At 39.5% G+C, this 13,548-nt stretch overlaps 1 protein-coding gene across 1 annotated transcript in view; it reads right to left on the bottom strand.

Annotated features, from left to right (window-relative positions):
* The window catches only part of LOC124803216, a 200,073-nt gene extending 189,637 nt beyond the window's left edge, over positions 1–10,436 (bottom strand). The window contains exon 1 of the mRNA XM_047264399.1: positions 10,005–10,436. The gene's annotated coding sequence lies outside the window, so the exon portion shown is untranslated. The remainder of the gene's footprint in view (positions 1–10,004) is intronic.
* Positions 10,437–13,548: the final 3,112 nt, after the last annotated feature.

The following is a 13,548-nucleotide window of genomic DNA, read 5'->3' as shown; positions in this document are numbered from 1 at the left end:
ACTTCATTTTATATTTATAACATTGTACTTGCTTGACCACAGGTCCTGTCCTACACGCCAATGCATTTCATCAATGCCCCCTGTATCTAACTACAACCAATTACTATCTTTCTTTAAATTCACTAATCTACTTACCCAATTGCTGGACCCAAAATTCCATGCTCTTATCCATAGAACACTAATGTTTTTTCCTTGATGACCTCATCTTCCTACATAGTCCAGAGAACTGAATTGAAGCTTGTTTTACCTCCAGAATATTTTAGCCAGGGGGATTCTACCAGCAGAGCTGCATGTTGTTAGAGAAAATAATGGCTGCACTTTCCCCTCATTTCCAGCAATTTGCAGTACCACCAAAGTAAGGTCAAGTTGGCTAATACACGACTATATCAGTCAATCATCCCGACTGCTGTCATTGCAGCTACTGAAAAGACTGTTGCCCTTCTTCCAGAACAACAGATCAGCTTTGCCTCTCTACAGATACCCCTCCACTGTGACTGCACCTATAGTAAGACTAGCTGTATCAGTAGGTCATGCTAGCTACCCCACCTTGGCTAGGTCCACGGACCATGGGAGAAGGGAGTAAGAATGTATGTATATACAAAATCAACAATATTAAATAATCACTCTCAAGTTACAAGTAACTACAAAGATCAAGGCAGAATGTTACCTGCATAGTAAAACAATGTCACCAAATCAGATCCACAAAGGCATTTCCATTACAGTTGGGATACATACTTCGCCATATCTACATTAAAACAGACACAGCTGCATTCAAACAGCATAAAGCACATTAAAGACCCTGATCTATGAAAATTATGTACTGCAAAAGCAAGCAGATACGTAACACTGGCACAACACTGTTATGGACCAGAAGTACAGCAAATGTCTAACATACCTCAAAACTGAGTTCAGTGAAAGATTTCTAATTGATAGTGAACAAAGAGCCTCACAGTAGATGCCCAGACAGTTATTAGTTGAATAAAACCATCACAGAGCACGATTACCAAATTAGTAAGCCACTGTTTGCACTAGATGTGAATGATTTTTGTAAATGAACCCTCATTAGGGATGAAAATTAGGTTGAACAGTATCAATTCTAATTCCTTGCAGTGGACCACCACTGCCACCACCACTACCAGCTCCTCCCCCCCCCCCCCCCCCGACACACACACCCTTCCCTCCCTGACCCACCATCAAATGGCAAAATTCAATCTACATTCAATATTAAACATATTTTAGAGGTCAAGATATGCTGTTGATTTAAGTGTCTACAAAGGAAGAAAAATTTAAATGAAATGCACGTATTCTCTAATAATGCCATCAAACATACTGGACTGGGTATGCTGAAGGAATCAGCTCAGTTTCAGGTCAATGTAGCAACCACGTCCAGGCTGGAAAATTATCAGTTGAGTTTTGTTCTCAATTTGTAATCCCCCCAAGCAGAAGAAATTCTCTAAGAAGTCATTTGAAAATGCTAATGCTCTCAAACTCAAAAGCCAAACCACACAATCCCACACCATTATTTTCAGAAATATGGCATCAACCTGGGAGCCGGTATCTAGAGCATGTTGTACATCTTGCACAAAGAGGGCCAGCTATGTCTCACATGACCGCTGTTTCCTAAAACTGTGATGGTTTCTGCAGATGAGCTGTTCAGAGTCTAGAAAGGTCATTATGTCTGAACACAAAATATGTTCCATGATTCTACAACAAATTGATGTCAACGAAATTGGCCAGTAATTATGTGCATCCAGCTTTCTACCCTTTTTACAGATTGCTATGACCTGGGCCTTCTTCCAGTCCCGTGGAACTTTCCACTGTTCCAATGATCTCTGATAGATGATGGATAAGAATGGTGCTATATATATATATATATATATATATATATATATATATATATATATTTTTTTTTTTTTTTTTTTTTTTTTTTTGTGGCGTACAACTTCAATGGTCATTAGCGCCCAGACTACGTTAAGAATGCACCGCGAGGCACAAGTTTAAAACAACAACTAAAAGGGAAAACACGATAAAAGACAGACTGACAGGCATAGGATTAAAAAAAACAGCATAATCAAATGTCCTTAGAGAGGTTTGTCAAATTGATAAAACGAAGAACGCAAGCAGCTGCTCGTGGGTCATCCGCTAAATTGGCATCTAGAGTACAGGGCAGGCCAAGATCAAAACGCAGTGTGTTAAAATCCGGACAGGACGTTAAAATGTGGCGGACCGTCAGCAATCGCCCACATGGGCAGAACGGCGCCGGCGCAGCCATCAGCAGATGGCGATGGCTGAACCGGCAGTGGCCAATGCGTAACCGGGCCAAGGTGCTATATTTGTAGCATAGTCAACATAAAATCTTATGGGGATACCGTCTGGGCCAGATGCCTTCCTGACATCTAAGGATCTTAACTGTTTTACAATCACAGATACACTAAATACTATGTCAGCCAACCTTGCATTGGTTCGATAATTGAAAGGGAGAATGGTGCTGCAGTCCTCTACCGTAAACGAGTTTTTGAAAGCTAGGATTAGAATTTCGGCCTTCTATTTATCATCATCCGTTACATTACCTGTACTGTCAACAAGAGAAGGTATTGAATTATTTGTAGCATTTATAGATTTTACGTACAATCAAAATTTTTTAGGGTTATTTTTAGAATCTGCAGATAAAATATTGCTTTCAAGTTCGTTAAAAGAATCTCTCATTGATCTTTTGACAGCTGCTTTCATTTCACATAATTTCTGTTTGTCAGTGGGGAAGTGACTATGTTTAAAACGACTCTGCAAAATTCTCTGCTTTTTCAGCAACTTCCTAATATGTTTGTTGAATGAAGGTGGATCCTTTCCCTCCCCTGTATTTTTGCTGGGCACATATTTCTCTAGCACGTGGTGGACAATACTTTTATATTTCAACCAAAGATGCTCAATATCTTTGTGTCCCGTGGTGAATGCTTGGAGCTGACTATGAAGATATTCATTAACTGCTTTACCAAACAAGAAAACTCTAAGCCATTTCTTTGGTTCTTTTGCAACTTCCGCTGACTTAGAAACCACAATGACATTATGGTCACTAATATCTCCTTCTATATTAACGTCCTCAAAAAGATCAGGTCTGTTTGTCACCAAGATATCTTATGTTTTCCAGTCTCGAGTTTGTTTTCTAACCAATTGTTCAAGGATGTATGTTGAAAGCACTCCCTAGAATAACTTCACGTGTCTTTGCTTCTGCCCCCTGTGATAAATGTGTAATTTTCCCAGGCAATGGGTGCCAGATTAAAGTCTCCACCTATAACTAATGGATAATTTGTGTATTTATTTCCTATGTACTCAAGATTTTCCCGGAAACGTTCTGTGACATTTGTTGCAGATGCTGGTGGTCTATAAAAACATCCTAATACAATGGTCACTCCTTGTCTGATTGACAGCTTTATCCAGACTATTTCACAATCCGACCAAATATTGATCTCAAATGCGTTTAAACAGCTTTTAACTGCAATGAACACACCACCTCATGTAGCATCAGTCCTATCCTTCCTAAACATTGTAAAATCTGAGTTCAAAATTTCAATGCTATTTATGTCTGATTCCAAACAGCTTTCGGTACCTAATACAATATTGGCATTACCACTGTTTATTTTGAAGAGTAACTCAGAGATCGTGTTCCAGACGACGACAATTTACTAACATGAGATTTAACACACTTAAATCCTTTGGAATGACCTGTTTAGGCAAACTTACCGTTTTTACAGTTGGCACACCCCTGTCAGTGTCATGAACTGGTAATTCTTCAGGCCCACCCTAGCCGCTATGTTCCTGAGGTGCTCCATAATCCTCCTAACATTGGAGCTCCCAATAACTAACAAACCCCTATCCCCATTTGCATGCCAGGACCTTGCTGAAGGAGCGGCCACTATCCTGGCAGACGGTGCATTCTGATCCAGCTCAGCCTCCCTCCCAGCATCAGATAGCACACTGAAACTATTAGCAATGTGCATGGGATTTGGCAGGAACCTTCATCCCCCATGCAGCCTTCGCCTTGAGGCTCCAGACATCGACACAAGTCCGCCACCCACACTGAGGTGAGAATGGGGCTGCCAGCTCAGTCACACCTGAGGTCGGCTCAGTGACAGAGAGCTGTTGCATCCCTCCCTGCACATCTAGTATAGCCGAGGCTGCCTCGAGCACCCCATCCCCACCGCACCTCCAAAATGGCTCTGAGCACTATGGGACTTAACATCTGTGGTCATCAGTGCCCTAGAACTTAGAACCTAACTAACCTAAGGACATCACACACATCCATGCCCGAGGCAGGATTCGAACCTGCGACCGTAGCAGTCGCGCGGTTCTGGACTGAGCACCTAGAACCGCTAGAGCACCGCAGCCGGCCCACCGCACCTCAAAGTGGCACTCTGGAGCCTGTTGACTGAGGCCAACAAAGCTTCCAGCTGTCTTTGGAATGTGGCCAACTCCTCCTGCATCCCCACACAACAGACACAGTCCCTATCCATGTAGCTAATATGTGATTTACTATAAGAAACTTAAGGAAAGTTTGTATTAACAATAAGGGTTTATGATTGCAGAGATTTGATGTATGCATACACCAAAAGTTCCCTTCCTTTCATAGCTGGAAATGTCTGCATCACACAACTGAAGAACATTCAAAGTAAGTGCAAACAAGAAAGCACGTCCAAATAAGCATGTGAGTGAGTCTCAATGTGATAGAATGATAAATATCGAGAAAACGAGCGCGTCATACTGTGACATTTTACTTTGCACTGGCCACCCCTTGTTGCCATGGCATACACAGAGTTGGGTCAATACTAAAGCATTGTTATATACGTACAACTGCCTGTGCTGACTGTTCAACACCATCTGAACAATAGTATAAATCTGCATGCTCAGATGCCACTACATGAGTCTTGCATATTACCGGTACAAAAGTGTCTGTGACAAAATTCTGTCCACTCCATATTTTTGGTAGAAAATTGGTATCAAAGGAACTTATAGTTTGGCAACACTGTAATCAAGTGTACGACAAGTATCTTGATTCAATTCTGTGTTAAGTACAGTGCGCAATTAGTGCGCTACATGGAGTTTTATATTAGAATACTCAAGCTCAGTTCCAAGTCTAAATGTACTTTTTTCCATTTTATAATTTTAGGCTGTGTGATATGGTATCTTGCTTCTTAATTATTATACAGTAATTTCATCAGGTCTTGTACAAAACATGTCCAATTATTTAATACCATTACAGAACTGAGAGTACAACTGTTTTTAAAGAGTTATTTTCCTTTTAAACATTAATTCTGATGTCTTCCATGAATTACATCCCTCCACATTTTCAAGAAAACTGTCAGCATTGCTTCCACTTTCTTGAGTTCAATCCCGTCCCACAAAGAAGAAGAAAAACACATCAACTCCACTGCCCTCCTCCTTGGTCTGTCCCTGTTTCTTTTATTCTATAAATGTGTTCCTAAGTTTCAGACGTTCACCCGATCAAATATTTTGTTATTCCAGACAGTTCTGTAACAACCATATAAATCACAAAGGAACATGGTCTATGTGTAATGTGTCATATACTTCATTAATTGCATTCGAACCCAGTGTCCAGTATATCCTCCAATCACTGGTTCTACCGATTAGTACCACCTGCCGTGCACACCACTTTCATGTCCACTAAATTTCATTACAGCATTACATCACCAGTTTGTCTAGCAACCCACTCCACAGGTTATTACCAAATTCTGTTACACATTACGTTCCACCAATAAATGTGGTAGAAGTGACACCACACTTCCAAGCTGCTCTTATAGCTGTGGATGCAGCTATTCTACAAAACGTTCAGAGAACGATGATCCAGCAAGTCACTAAATGTTTGGAGATGCCGGGAGATTTGTTTTAGTATCTATTCTGAAGATTATGTATGTTTAAAATATTACAACTGGCCATTCTTACTGAATGTAGGGTGTACATTGGTAGGTTTTGTAGTTAATTCTCTCCTATAAAGGGTAATTTTTTTGTAACTGATAATTACTCTTCAATAATATATCTGCGCCTTTTGATAAATAGTTATTATGTTCAATGTTTAGCTGTAATATACCTATCATTTAAGAAACAGTATGCACTTAGATCCAGGATGGAACTCGACTATTCTAACTAAAACTCTATACACTAATTGGGCAACAGTTAGCTTTGAATCAAGTTACGCATTGTAAATGTGTCAACAGCGTTGTCAAACTGCCTTTCCTTGACACCTATTTTCGAGTTTAGTGAAGCAGGGGATACAACCCGTCAGCTTTGACCAATGACATCATACATTACTCATAGATAATAATGTCTTCACTTTCAGTCATAGATAATGAAACAGTTCTGTGTTCCGGATAAGTGCTATCATTGTACATTAAAATAATTGACTGTGATTTTAAAAGAGATCACTACATATTGCTCAAAATATTCATCGTGTGCATTTATTTAAGTAATTGGCTGTTTGCAATTCATTTGGTATTTAATTTCATTCTTAGTGATATTGAGGTAATTTGGACTATTAGTTTCTTATTTTAGGACAATTTTTAGCATCTCCTTTTCGTTTGTAGGTATGGATTTGTTTGTTCCGATGAACCTGGATGATTTGAGAGAGGCTATGGGTGTAGACATGTTGGCCACAATTTGTTTTTTACAAATGTGTGGGCTCATTGTCGAGTATGTTCGATGTCGTGAGTGCAGCGAACATATGCGCCACACAAGCGTATCTCGTCACCGTACTCACGACTTATTCATATGGCACTGCAGCAAAGATTGGTTGTGGTGGTCCATTAGACAAGGCACATGGTTCGAAAAATCTAAGCTCGCCTTGAGAGACATTATAAAAATCACGCACTGTTGGTGTTTGAGATATCCTGTGTGGCTGTGGGTCCATGAATGTCATGTGAGTAAGCATACAGTTGTCGATTGGTACTCTTTTTGTAGGGAAGTCTGTGAGGAATACATAAAATATAGGGGGCCATTGGGAGGGGGGGGGGGGGTGTTATTGTCGAAATTGATGATCCGCACTTTGGTAAAAGGAAGGACAACAGGGGGGCACCTCCAGTGGGATTACAGGTTTTGGGGGGCTATAGTTTTAGGTCAAGAGTGTGACAATGTAGTGTTGACAATAGTACCCAATCGAAGGAAGGAAGTTTTGATTAGCTTAATTGAAGATCATGTTGCAGAGGGTCCCACTGTAATTTCAGATGGTTTTTCTTCATATAGGGATTTAGAGGAAAGGGGTTATCAGCATCTCGTAGTTAATCGTAATATTGAGTTCAGATCATTATCCACAGGGGCTTGCACAAATAGCATAGAGGGTTATTGGTCAGCTGTGAAATTTCTTGTAGGGCTGGGGAAATGCCGGATTTCCACACTTCTAAGTCACTTAGACGAATATTCATGGAAGTGTAGTCTTCCCCAAACATACTGCCCGTATAAATGTTTTGTTAAATGTGTTGGGCAAATGTACTGTCCGAAATATGTTAGCTAATTTCACATTAGGATTGTGTATGTGGGTATGTGATTTTTGTTGATGTCTTCCTAGGTGCAAGGCAAGCTTCGGATCTTTTAAGAAGTTCCCGCGTGGTAAGTTCTGTTTTCCCTTTTTTTATCTTACTGCACTTGACTATTTTGACATATTTCATTGTTGTATTGCACCATTATGTACATTTTCGTGTACTCCAGTACGTAATAGAAATTTCACAGCTGTCGTTCTTCTTTTGTTTCCCAGCACTAGTATCAATATGATTTTTTCGAATATGTACTAGCAATATTAAAGGCGAAAAGCCCGACACAACTAAAATTTGTATCCCGTCCTTCAGTTGACCTTTACACTGACATTATCTATTCGAAAAGAACGACATATGTAACATTGATGAGATTTACCTAGCCTATATATGTCAACTGGAAAGCAGAATACAAATGTTGTGTCTAGCTATATAGCTCAACTACAGAACGAGATAGGTTAATGGAAGTATGGGATACAAATATTATGTATGTAGCTCCTCCTGCCATCAGCAGTACTACTATCTACGTAAGAAGAGACTTAGTGGTAGCAGAGGCGAAAGAAACAACACATGTAAAATTTGTATCCCGTGCTTCAGTTGACCTATATAGTTCAACTGAACAACAGGACATTAATGCTAACAACAACGAAGAAATCGACGTACCCTAAACTTGTATCCCGTACTGCAGTTAACCAATATAGTTCGAATGAGGTTCGAGATACAACCCACATATATATATGCAACATGAGGTATTCTATGCTACCAATACCCCTGATTCAAAGCCGAAAATATGCATGGCATGAAACTTTTTTAAAGGCCTACAAACGTTTTTATAATGTTAGTATGTAAGGAATCTAACAAGCACTGTAAGACCATGCAAGGAATAAGTCAGTTCATAGTTTACAGAATACTCATTAGAAAATTTATAAACAAAAGAATTAAAGAATTACTAAGACACCAAAAAAACTGAGAAAGAGTATACAAATAAAAAATAAATAATGTATACAGAGAAAACTTCTCCAACTGATCATGGAGAGGAGATCCTTTGGGATATTACACACGTTGAAAACAGGACTGCACAATGCTTATTTACAAAATAAAAACAGAAACACGAATGTACCTGCCAAAGATCCCTAATCATATTGCCCTTGCGGGTGTGGAATCCTTAAGCATATTTACATTTAAAAGGATATAAAACTTGTCATCAAATTTTGAACATTCAATACACTTAGGTGCATATGATAATTCTTAGGCTATTGTAGCCATGCATCATCAAATAAAAAATTAAATTTAAAAAAATTTACAACACTTATTTATAATGATCACATTACCGCACAAAATTTGTACACAAGTCAAACTGTATGCAATATTCACATCATCTCATATTATTAATAACATACACATATCAACTGGTTCTGCTAAGAAATTCATCAATGGTATAGACGGAGTTGGCCTACATCAAATCCTTTAGACTCTTCTCAAACTGAAGTGTATTCTTAGTTAAACTTTATATGACTGCACGTCACTAAAAATGTGTAGCCTACTGCTGAAAAGCGGACACCTTTCCAAATGAAAGTAGGCCTAAGTGACTTAAAATCTTTACGAAAAAGAAAAGTTACTCTAATTTCTAGTGTTGATTCCATAAAATGAGCTGTTGGCTCAAATCTTCAATAACAAATTTCATTAGGGAATAATTATATTGGGAAGCTGCGGTTAGTATACCCAGTTCTTTAAACAGCCCTCTGCAGGACGTTCTTGGATGCACACCACAGATAATTTGTATTGCACGTTTTTAGGCTTGGAAAACTATAGCTTGGCTTGATTAGCTACCCCAGAAAATAACCATGTATTACATTATGGAATGAAAGTAAGCAAGCACACCAGTTTTCTTAATTTTCATAGCACATATGTCTGACAACATTTGCATAGCAAATAGAGGTTTGATTAGGTACCTCAGCAGTTCTGTGGTTTGCTCCTCGCAGTTAAGACACAAAACATAGGCTAAAAGAATGTGCATAGTGCTTGCATGGCATCAATGGCTGTATTATGCGAAAGGATAGCAATGGATGTGGCTACAAATTTTTTTTTAAAAAAAAAAAAAGATCTGTTGAAATTTTATTTTTGTTACAATAGAATTTTTATGTTAAGTTACTTTCGTTTTCTATGGAGTGGTCGACAGTAGTTCTTTAAACTAACCCAAGAGTTACACCAGTAACACAATCGCAGAAATACAAATTATTTAATAATGAAACACAAGAAATAGCACAAATAATGTTAATTAACACGATGAGATACTTATGAAATGCTCTTTGCATGATCGCTAATTATAATACGAAACGGTGGACACTGTTTATTTACGGTCGTGTAGTAAGCAGACAACATAGTTGTGTTTACTACCTGATAAGGGATAGGTTAAAATACAGTCGATAAGTGTGACAAAGAAATGTTTGACTACAATTGTTATGTTCTTACCCGCAGTGTAAAGTGACAATAGGGTCCTGTGTGCTTCCTCGGGGAATAGGTAGCGAATGAAAGCGATGGTGGCAATGAAAGTTTCCCACGATGGTAACTACTGCAACATTTCACAAACAGCTGTGGCACTATTTACGTATGTGATGAGGATATACGTACTCATTATTAACATCACACACAAGGTTCACTGCTAGATCTGTTTCACAAGCTCCACAATCAGGGATGTTCATTTCCGTCTACAGTACACAAATAACAACACGCCAACTGCAAATGCAATCAATATTTTTCTTTTCACGTACTTTATTAGCTCCAATAATATATGAACAATTATATAGTCACGCCGCACATACAAACTACTGCCAAAAATAAAGTGAATGACTTAATTCTCACTCAATCAACAGCATCAACTTTCAACACAAAACACTGTTACCATAAACAACCATAGCCAACATCCCAACAATCAAAACAGGTCACGATATTAAATTCGATCATAGGTCGAACATAGCGCGCCAAAGGTAATACCATAGGCCTGTGGTGACATTTTTTTTAAAAAATACATTATACCGTCTAATTTATCTTACTGCTTTTGAAGAAGTCTATAAATAACTGAAGCATGAACTCGTAACTTTGCAATATGTAGTTGTAACACGAAACAAAAGACATAGAAAATTTCGTCTTGTTTCCTACTGCTCCGCACGGAATCATTATCACTTCACGTAAAAGCGTATTGCTTTGCATTCATGTCAGATTTAAAGCAGAAATTACTTCAGCGTTCGAAGCTCTACGGCTCTAAGATATATGAGATAATTGTTATATTCTGTATTTCACCCTTTGTTCCTATACTTTTGCAGGATATTTTCAGCTAACTTTTCATCTGCCTGGAATAAAAACTTATTTTTTTCCATATACTTTCGCCACATCGACAAGGTGACAACAAGCGTAAGAACTTCAGGTCCTTAAGAAATGGAGCAGCTGGTTTAAAGTGAACGCAGATTCAACTTTTAAATGATACCAAAATATGCGAAGGCAGTTCCAAGTCAATGTATGGGTTTTGAAGCTTGTGGTGTGCTTTAATGATTAGACATTATAAAGTTCTGCGAAACAACGTCGAGTAATTAGTTTGCTGTGCTTGTAAATAAGGGTCACATCAACCCTATAGTTGGTTTAAACAATACAGTGTTTTATTATGCGCGCTCCTATTGCAGACGTTATGCCATTGCTTTCGCCTTAAATTGGGTTCACACACGTAACGAATGTGGCGCCACAATTTGTGGCTTTCTGTAGTGGCATCGTGAGCTATCGCATACACAGAACCCCACAAATTCTACGTAGTTGTATAGCCTTCGGTATGGCGTCAATTGAAATCATACGTTATATCAATGTTATAGTGCAGGTTATGGCATTAGACCTGTGACAAGAGTTAAATACAAGAAAGACGAAAGCCAAATGTTGGTTTCCAAAACAGATTTCGCACAGGGATAAATCAGGGGCCACAAACACATTTATGAAAGAAATAACACATGGAGATGGAAATGCTGTCTGTGGCGGCTAACCAACCGACAGCTGGCATGTAAATATCATTTGCCGACAGGCCACTCTTCCAAGATTTTAAAATATTACTGTGTTCGTTGATCACTCATTAAAAGAAATACATGTGGCTAAAACCCCGAAAACTTTTCCGCACTCGAATCGACCACACAATGACTCTATCTCACAAGAGCTAAAACAACGGAGAAAGAATAAAAGTAGCTTTACATAAGATTAAAACACAAGTAAAACGACAAAGGAGTTAAAAGAAAAGCACAGGAAAATATCACTGTCTGACTGCGTACAAAAAATAGGGGTGAGCCAGTCATCCCATTAATACATTAAAACCATCTCCCTCAAATTTTTGGAAAAATGTTGGATAATTTGCAGAACTTTAAAACTCGAACCACATCCATTTGACGTTGCTTAAAATAGATGGCAAATGCGTTGGCAAATCCACATCAGCCTGGTGGTTGGAAAATAAAACACAGTCCAACAAGATGTGGCGCATAGTGATCTGTACGCCACAACCCCCACACGCTGGAGAGTCCACTCTCAAGGCAAGAAGCCACGCGTCATAAGGCCTATGTGAAGACGAGTAAAGAAGTGTGTCATGGCCATGTTGTGTGCTTTACTAGATGGAGCTTATTATCTGTCACTTCCATCCACTCATCCTCCCATCAACGCAAACTCTTGGTCTTAATAGTTAGGTTGTAGCATGAAGGGGAATGAGGAACGCCTCCTATGCTGCCTAGATCCGCCCTTTCATTCCCTGCTATACCAATGTGCCCTGGTATCCAGCAGACAGACACCTGCTTCCCCAGTTGTTGTAGCTGGAGGATGGCATCCTGGATATTCTGACGACTTTATCGATGGGTGCATATGTTTCATAGAGTGGAGAGCACTCATAGAATAGGAACAGGCAAGAAATTTAGCTCTTGAAGAACGTCTCATCCGCTCCAGTGCCCACAAGATCACATATAATTCTGTACCGAAGACAGTAAAGCCTTTTGGCAATCTGACATTGAGAACACAATCCGGAAAACAACAGAGCAATCAATTGGGGCCCATTGTTTGCACCCATCTGTAAAGACAGCTACATAGTTGTGATGCTCAGATAAAATGTCAGAAAATATGCCATTAAAAGCTGAAGCAAGAGTGTGATCTATCCCGTACTATACCAGATCTAAAATTGCTCTGGGCCTCTGCAGTAACCAGGGCGGCAGACGGTTAAAACCCTGGATATGGGGTTTTATTTGCTCCACACTTAGTGACTCCAACACACATTGCACGCAGACCCCAAGTGGCATTGTTGCTCATGGACAGTTGAAGAAAAGATGTTCCAAAGGTGGATGAACAACAGTATGGTATGCAGGAGAAGTCAGAGCTTGGAGGAATTTAGATGCCTGATACAGTGAGGAGCTGCTGCCAGATGGTGAGTGGTAGTTCCACAGCCTCAGTGCAGACACTGGGTGTGGGACTAGCCCTATAGGCACTGGTGGCCAGCCAAATCCCCTCATGGTTGGCAGCTGATACATACAAAGCACACCCATAGTCCAGCTGCGAAAGCCCAATAAAACTGGAGCAGACGCATGCTGTCTGCTCCCTGAGACCTGTAGCTAAGGCAGTGCCTTCAGGGATCTCGCTTTCAGGTCTCACAGGTGTTGCAACCACGACAATTTGGAGTAAAAATGAGGCCCAGCAACCTCACTGAATCACTTAAATGTAGGATGGTGTCCCTCATATGCAAGTCAGGTAACTTAAAAATTCGATGAGAATGATTAAAGTGGACACACATACACGTATCTGCAGAAAACTGAAAACCTATCTTGGCAGCTCACTCCTCTAGCCTCTGCACTGTAAGTCGCAACTGATGAGCGGCTATTGCAAAATTTAAAGAGGAACACAAACCAGCAAAATCGTCCACAAATAAGGAGTATTGTACAGGACTTCTTACCATAGACTTAATACTGTTGATGGCTATGGGAAAGCGGCTAACACGTAAAACACTTCCCTG

Source organism: Schistocerca piceifrons, chromosome 1 (assembly GCF_021461385.2).
Source record: "Schistocerca piceifrons isolate TAMUIC-IGC-003096 chromosome 1, iqSchPice1.1, whole genome shotgun sequence".
Taxonomy (NCBI): domain Eukaryota; kingdom Metazoa; phylum Arthropoda; class Insecta; order Orthoptera; family Acrididae; genus Schistocerca; species Schistocerca piceifrons.
The sequence above is the reverse complement of the archived record's forward strand: the minus strand, read 5'-3'. Positions and strand labels throughout refer to the sequence as shown.